Here is an 8550-nt window from a genome sequence, read left to right as displayed (position 1 = left end):
TTTCAGGTCTTTTTTTTTATTTTGTTTTTGTTCTTATAACTGATGTATGTATAGGCTTTGTAATCTAATCTATCTCTAAAACTAGCAAGGCTGCTGTTCAAAACTTCTGACCAACATGCACTCATTTCTGTCAGGGTTGTAACCACTGTTCTATGCAGATCATCAAAGTCTTTTTGGAAGCTTGATGCAGCCATACTGCCACCCTCTGGCCTTTGGTTTGTGCTCAACCTCTTTGGCCCCCCTAACGTTTCATATGACTGAGAAAACACTTAGAGGTACATTTTCAAAGCACTTAGACTTAAATAGATTACTATGTGAGTTTGCAAGTCTATGTGCTTTGAATATGAGCACATACATATTTTCAAAGCACTTTGGGAGGCTAAGTGCTTTGAAAATGAGCCCGTATATAGTAACCTATGGAACTTTGTAAGTCTAAGTGCTTTGAAAATAAGCCCCATGGAAGGGCATAATTGAAAGGGGCACCCAAGTTTTCCTGAGGATGTCCTCGCAGGATGTCCCTGTGAAGGGGTGGGGAAACCTATATGATCGAAACAAGATGGGCGTTCATTTTTCGTTTCGATAATACGGTCGGGATGCCCAAATCTTAACATTTAGGTCATCCCTAGAGATGGTTGTCCTTAGACTTGGTCGTTTCTGATTTTCGGCGATAATGGAAACTAAGGACGCCCATCTCAGAAACAACCAAATGTAAGCCCTTTGGTCATGGGAGGAGCCAACATTCGTAGTGCACTGGTTCCCATGACATGCCAGGACACCAACCGGGCACCCTAGGGGGCACTGCAGTGGACTTCAGAAAAAGCTCCCAGGTACAGAGCTCCCTTACCTTGTGTGCTGAGCCCCCCAAACACCCCCCAAACCCACTCCCCACAACTGTACACCACTACCATAGCCCTTATAGGTGAAGGGGGCACCTAAATGTGGGTACAGTGGGTTTCTGGTGGGTTTTGAAGGGCTCACATTTACCAGCAGAAGTGTAACAGGTAGGGGGGAGATGGGCCTGGGTCCGCCTGCCTGAAGTGCACTGCACCCACTAAAACTGCTCCAGGGACCTGCATATTGCTGTCATGGAGCTGGTGTAAATATAGAAAAAAAAGAAGCCTTTACCTTGTCCTGGGAGAGGGGGCATCTTGCAGAGGACAGGGAGGTACAGAGGTCTCAGGGCAGCACAGCACTGCACTTTTTGGTTAAGTGTTTAAAATGCTCCAGCACTGTTGTACAAAGAATTCAGGTGTCCATGGCTGCTGGTGGTGTGTTTAAAGTGTCACGAGGTTGAATCTGTGGGAGGATGGGCAGTGGAGTTTGTTACAAAGCTTCTGATTTGCTGTCTGAGGCCCCAGGGCAAGCTGGGAATTAGAGGATGGGCAGTGTGGAAGGCAGCCAATAGGAGTCAGGATCTGCTAAAGGGCATGAATTTGGACCCATGAGGTGGCAGGAGGCAGTCTGACCCTTAGACTGGCGCGAATTTCAAGCCAATCCAGGGGACAGGAGGGGTGGAACAAAGAAAAAGTTTTAAAGAATCAAGCAAGGCAGCCTGGGAAGAAGAAGAAAGAGAAGATAAGAGACAAGAGATGGCTGAAAGCAAGCTCTGAGGGGAGGAGAAAGGCAAGCCAGATAAAGAATGGAGGCTGCAAGCATGGTCTGAGGGCAAAACGAAAATCGAATCCAGGCAGGAGTGTACAAGCTGGGGCAGAGAAGGGCATTCTCTGGCAAGAAGAGACAGCTGCAAGCTGGAAGAGAAGGATCCACTGACGAGCCCCAGATGAAGAGAGGGAGCTGGTGAGTCCCATAAGGGGGGGGGGGGGGCGGGCACTAAAGCAGGCAGGAACAGAGGAGGAGGAGAAGGGGGTCTGGAATGTGTTGGGAGCAGTGCAAAGCTGAAGAGAGAGCAGCTTGGTGAGGTCCCTGAATCCCAGAAGTCCCCCCAGCGCATCCTTCCGTGTGAGTGTTTGCCTGCCCAGAGAGGAGAAAGCCAGCCGTGTGACTGTCCTGTAAAGAAAAGGCTTATCCGGAGAGGGTAGAATCCCCACAAGGAGAGAGACACCCCCCCCCCCCCTTGCACTGAGTGCCCAGACTAAAAGGGAACTTTTTCTTTGAGTGCCTGCCTCAGGAAAATACAGACAGAAGCCTGTTCTGGGAAGAAAACTGTCCAGCCTAAGCCTGCCCTTGAACCCTGGGAGGGTGTGCATTTAAGAGTCTGCCTGCCTTTATGAGATTTAGTTTAGCAGTCCATCAGTGGGATTAGAGGGTGGTGGTATAGCAGAACAAAAGAAAGGGGGTCATGTTTTGGGCGGTTTAGATAGGAATTTCCCCTGCTTATCTGTTTTATTTGAATCTAGTTAGTCCACAAGTTCCTTGCCAAAGAAACTAGTGATTGAGGTTAGCACATACACCGAGCACAGAAAGTCAGGGTTTTCCTTTTTTGAGTTTTTTGAGTCAGAGCAGTAGGTATCCTGGAGTTCCTGAGCCGGTGAACTGACCTCGCCAACCGAGATGTGGATGTGGAGAAGACCAAGGTACCCAACGCAAGAAAGCAACGATGCTAGTGAAGATTTGATATATCGGTAACATTATTGTGTGCACACAAATGGAAAAATATATATATCAGATCTGAGTACAATAATTAGAGCTGTATACTTATTTGGGATGTTTTATGTTATTGCAGAAGTAGGGTTGGGGTCTTGGTAACTGTGATTGTAATTTTGAACATGTTATTGTCTTTATTTCCTTTGTAACTTACCACAAAGTATTTAACACCTTGCACTAGCTTTATTTAATACCATCAAAGCTTAACAATTGGTACCAACATTTAGGAACATAACCAACAAGTGTTTCTATTTTATCATTTAATAAACCTTTAATATTTCTTTTCTTGTTAAATCCCTTGGTTGTGTGGAGTTTATTTGGGAACCCTATTTGAAACTGTGACATTCAGATATATATTTATTTCTTTAATTATTGTAATTTACCTGCTCCACGACTAGGGGGTTTACACTGGGTATGATATTAGAGGCTGGCACAAAATATTAAAAAAAAATTTTTTTTGAGAGTGGGAGGGGATTAGTGACCACTGGGGGAGTAAGGGGAGGTCATCCCCGATTCCCTCCGGTGATCATCTGGTCAGTTTGAGCACCTTTTTGTGGCTTGGTCATAAGAAAAAAAGGACCAGGTAAAGTCGTCCAAGTGTTCGTCAGGGATGCCCTTTTTTATTCCATTATGGGTCGAGGACGCCCATGTGTTAGGCATGCCCAAGTCCCGCCTTCGCTACGCCTCCGACACTTCTCTGGGAACTTTGGTCATCCCCATGATGGAAAGCAGTTGGGGACACCCAAAATTGGCTTTCCATTTTACCGATTTGGGCAACCCTGTGAGAAGGACGCCCATCTTGCGATTTGTGTCGAAAGATGGGCGTCTTTCTCTTTCGAAAATAAGCCTGTTAGTCTCTCTCCCTTCATTAATGCCTTTAAGGTATTTGAGCTCATTCTTAGAAGCAAAGGGTAATTCTATAGTATAGGTGCTTACATTTACATGCACATTACACATGTAAATATTTAGAATATTAGCACTTACAAATATATGTGTGCACATATCTATGCAATGGTAGCAGGGTGCCTAAGCAATATTCTGCAAATACCTGCTTAACTTACATAGGCCCCGATGATCATTTCCCCACGGGATTCAGAAACAATGCCCTAAAAATAGTGCCAGAACAGCGCGGGGAATTAACTCCCCAATGATCAGGTGTACAACTTTCATAGCTGCATCAATAGCGGATGACACCATTCAATACAATGGAACCTAGGTTCTGTGATAAAATAGGCTTCTATTGCACATCCTCGAGGCACCTACATGGAGGTGCCCCCAAATTCCTCAGATACAAGTAAGCAAAATAAAACTGTCTTTGACATATTGGGCTGGATTCTATATATGGCGCCAAAAACAGCACTATCCTATAAGCTGCACTTAGGCACAGTCTATAGAATAGCAATAACGCCAAGGAATCATGCCTAAATTTAGGCACAAGAAAACAGGTAGGCAGATGATTTACAAGATCCAGCATGACATACAATAAGAAACAAATTGCTAGGAAAATAAAGTGGAGCCGGTGGGGGGAAAAGGGGTTGGTGGTGGGGAGGCGAAGATAGTGGTGGGCAGACTTATACGGTCTGTGCCAGATCCGGTGGTGGGAGGCGGGATTGGTGGTTGGGAGGCGGAGAATAGTGCTAGGCAGACTTATACGGTCTGTGCCAGAGCCGGTGGTGAGATGCGGGGCTGGTGGTTGGGAGGAGGGGATAGTGCTGGCCAGACTTATACGGTCTGTGCCCTGAAAAAGACAGGTAGAAATCAAGGTAAGGTATACACATGAGTTTATCTTGTTGGGCAGACTGGATGGACCGTGCGGGTCTTTTTCTGTCGTCATCTACTATGTTACTACTACTACTACTACTATTTAGCATTTCTATAGCGCTACAAGGCGTACGCAGCGCTGCACAAACATAGAAGAAAGACAGTCCCTGCTCAAAGAGCTTACAATCTAATAGACAAAAAAAAAAAAATAAAGTAAGCAAATCAAATCAATTAATGTGAACGGGAAGGAAGAGAGGAGGGTAGGTGGAGGTGAGTGGTTACAAGTGGTTACGAGCAGGGGCGTATCTGCGTGGGGCCTCAGGGGCCTGGGCCCCCGCAGATTTCGCCCTGGACCCCCCTACCGCTGCCAACCCTCCCCCTCCGTTGCTCGCCTACCTTCGCTGGCGGGGGACCCCAACCCCCGCCAGCCGAGGTCCGCGTCCTCCTGCCGCTGCCGGCTGCCTTTGGTCCTTTAATTCTTCCATTGAAGCTGGCGCCGACGAAAGTTTCTTTTGAGTCTGACGTCGCTGCACGTTGTACGTGCAGGACGTCAGACTCAGAAATTGTTTCTGAGTCTGACGTCCTGCACGTACAACGTGCAACGTGCAGCGACGTCAGATTCAAAAGAAACTTTTTCGTCGGCGCCAGCTTCAATGGAAGAATGAAAGGACCAAAGGCAGCCGGCAGCGGCAGGAGGACGCGGACCTCGGCTGGCGGGGGTTGGGGTCCCCCGCCAGCGAAGGTAGGCGAGCAACGGAGGGGGAGGGTTAGCAATGGCAGCGGCTGGGGGGAGGGGGATCGGCAATGGCGGCGGCGGCGGCGGCGGCGGGGGGGGGGGGGGCTATAATGTGCCCCCCCTCTCTGGCCCTGGCCCCCCCTACCGCCGCAGTTCAGATACGCCCCTGGTTACGAGTCAAAAGCAATGTTAAAGAGGTGGGCTTTCAATCTAGATTTAAAGGTGGCCAAGGATGGGGCAAGATGTAGGGGCTCAGGAAGTTTATTCCAGGCGTAGGGTGCAGCGAGACAGAAGGCGCGAAGTCTGGAGTTGGCAGTAGTGGAGAAGGGAACAGATAAGGATTTATCCATGGAGCGGAGTACACGGGAAGGGGTGTAGGGAAGGGTTGTAGGGTGTTTCCAAAAATGTCCAATTTATTCACCACTAAAACCATAAATAAATAAATAAATAGTTAAAAGCCCGACGTGGCCATGTTTCATCCTCACAAACAGCTGCATCAGGGGCTTGAGATCGAACTGTTAATAAACACATAAAAGCATATTAATGCAAATTATAAGCATAAATGTCATATATAGTCACAAAACACAGACCATATATAAAAACACATATACTTGTAATCCATCCATATATAGTAACATAGTAAATGACGGCAGATAAAGACCTGTGCCGTCCATCCAGTCTGTTCAACAAGATAAACTCATTTTACATGGTATGTTATACTTTACACGCATACCTGAGTTTGACTTGACCTTGCCATTCTCAAGGCACAGACCGTGGAAGTCTGCCCAGCACTGTTTTTGTACTAAAAGTTCTGAAGCTAACGTTGAAACCCTTAAAATTTACACTCCAGCCCATCCATATCTATTCAGTTATGATCAGGGCGTAGACCACAGAAGTCTACCCAGCATTGATTTTGCTTCCTAATTACCGGTGTTGCCACCCAATCTCTGCTAAGATTACATGGATCCATTCCTTCTAAACAGGATTCTTTTGTGTTTATCCCAAGCATGTTTGAATTCCATTACCGTTTTCATCTCCACTACCTCCCACAGGAGGGTATTCCACATATCCACCACCCTTTCCGTGAAAAAATGCTTCCTGACAGTACTCCAGAGTCTGTCCCCCTTCAACCTCAATTCATGTCATCTAATTCTACCACCTTCCTTTCCCCTAAAAGGTTTGTTTGCGGATTAATACCTTTCAAATATTTGAACATCTTTATCATGTCACCCCTGTTTCTCCTTTCCTCCAAGGTATACATGTTCACCTATATCCCTATTGGGTTCATTTTCGAAAGAGAAGGATGCCCATCTTCAGTGGCGTTCCTAGGGGGGCTGACACCCGGGGCGGATCGCCGATGCGCCCCGACCCCCGGGTGCAGCACCCCCCTGGATGCAGTGCGACCCCCCCCCCCCGGTGAAAGGACACCCCCCACGAAAGAACCCGCCGGGTGCACGCCGCTGGGGGGTGCCGCGCGCACCTGTCTTTCGTTCGTTACATGCTTCTTCTCTGCTCTGGAACAGGAAGTAGCCTGTTCCAGGGCAGAGAAGAAGCATGGAACGAATGGAGGGCAGGCGCGCGCGGCACCCCCCCAGCGGCATGCACCCGGGGTGGAACGCACTCACCGCCCCCCTACAAACGCCACTGCTCATCTTTTGACATAAATCGGAAGATGGGCGTCCTTCTCACAGGGTCATCCAAATCAGTATAATCAAAAGCCGATTGTGGATGTCCTCGACTGCTTTCCGTTGCAGGGACGGCCAAAGTTCAAGGGGATAAGTACATAAGTACATAAGTAGTGCCATACTGGGAAAGACCAAAGGTCCATCTAGCCCAGCATCCTGTCACCGACAGTGGCCAATCCAGGTCAAGGGCACCTGGCACGCTCCCCAAACGTAAAAACATTCCAGACAAGTTATACCTAAAAATGAGGAATTTTTCCAGTCCATTTAATAGCGGTCTATGGACTTGTCCTTTAGGAATCTATCTAACCCCTTTTTAAACTCCGTCAAGCTAACCGCCCGTACCACGTTCTCCGGCAATGAATTCCAGAGTCTAATTACACGTTGGGTGAAGAAAAATTTTCTCCGATTCGTTTTAAATTTACCACACTGTAGCTTCAACTCATGCCCTCTAGTCCTAGTATTTTTGGATAGCGTGAACAGTCGCTTCACATCCACCCGATCCATTCCACTCATTATTTTATACACTTCTATCATATCTCCCCTCAGCCGTCTCTTCTCCAAGCTGAAAAACCCTAGCCTTCTCAGCCTCTCTTCATAGGAAAGTCGTCCCATCCCCACTATCATTTTCGTCGCCCTTCGCTGTACCTTTTCCAATTCTACTATATCTTTTTTGAGATACGGAGACCAGTACTGAACACAATACTCCAGGTGCGGTCGCACCATGGAGCGATACAACGGCATTATAACATCCGCACACCTGGACTCCATACCCTTCTTAATAACACCCAACATTCTATTCGCTTTCCTAGCCGCAGCAGCACACTGAGCAGAAGGTTTCAGCGTATCATCGACGACGACACCCAGATCCCTTTCTTGATCCGTAACTCCTAACGCGGAACCTTGCAAGACGTAGCTATAATTCGGGTTCCTCTTACCCACATGCATCACTTTGCACTTGTCAACATTGAACTTCATCTGCCACTTGCACGCCCATTCTCCAGTCTCGCAAGGTCCTCCTGTAATCGTTCACATTCCTCCTGCGACTTGACGACCCTGAATAATTTTGTGTCATCGGCGAATTTAATTACCTCACTAGTTATTCCCATCTCTAGGTCATTTATAAATACATTAAAAAGCAACGGACCCAGCACAGACCCCTGCGGGACCCCACTAACTACCCTCCTCCACTGAGAATACTGGCCACGCAATCCTACTCTCTGCTTCCTATCTTTCAACCAGTTCTTAATCCATAATAATACCCTACCTCCGATTCCATGACTCTGCAATTTCTTCAGGAGTCTTTCGTGCGGCACTTTGTCAAACGCCTTCTGAAAATCCAGATATACAATATCAACCGGCTCCCCATTGTCCACATGTTTGCTTACCCCCTCAAAAAAATGCATTAGATTGGTGAGGCAAGACTTCCCTTCACTAAATCCGTGCTGACTTTGTCTCATCAGTCCATGTTTTTGTATATGCTCTGCAATTTTATTCTTAATAATAGCCTCCACCATCTTGCCCGGCACCGACGTCAGACTCACCGGTCTATAATTTTCCGGATCTCCTCTGGAACCTTTCTTAAAAATCGGAGTAACATTGGCTACCCTCCAGTCTTCCGGTATTACACTCGATTTTAGGGACAGATTGCATATTTCTAACAGTAGCTCCGCAAGTTCATTTTTTAGTTCTATTAATACTCTGGGATGAATACCATCAGGTCCCGGTGATTTACTACTCTTCAGCTTGCTGAACTGACCCATTACA

The sequence above is a fragment of the Microcaecilia unicolor genome, chromosome 1 (assembly GCF_901765095.1).
Source record: "Microcaecilia unicolor chromosome 1, aMicUni1.1, whole genome shotgun sequence".
Lineage (NCBI taxonomy): Eukaryota > Metazoa > Chordata > Amphibia > Gymnophiona > Siphonopidae > Microcaecilia > Microcaecilia unicolor.
The sequence above is the reverse complement of the archived record's forward strand: the minus strand, read 5'-3'. Positions refer to the sequence as shown.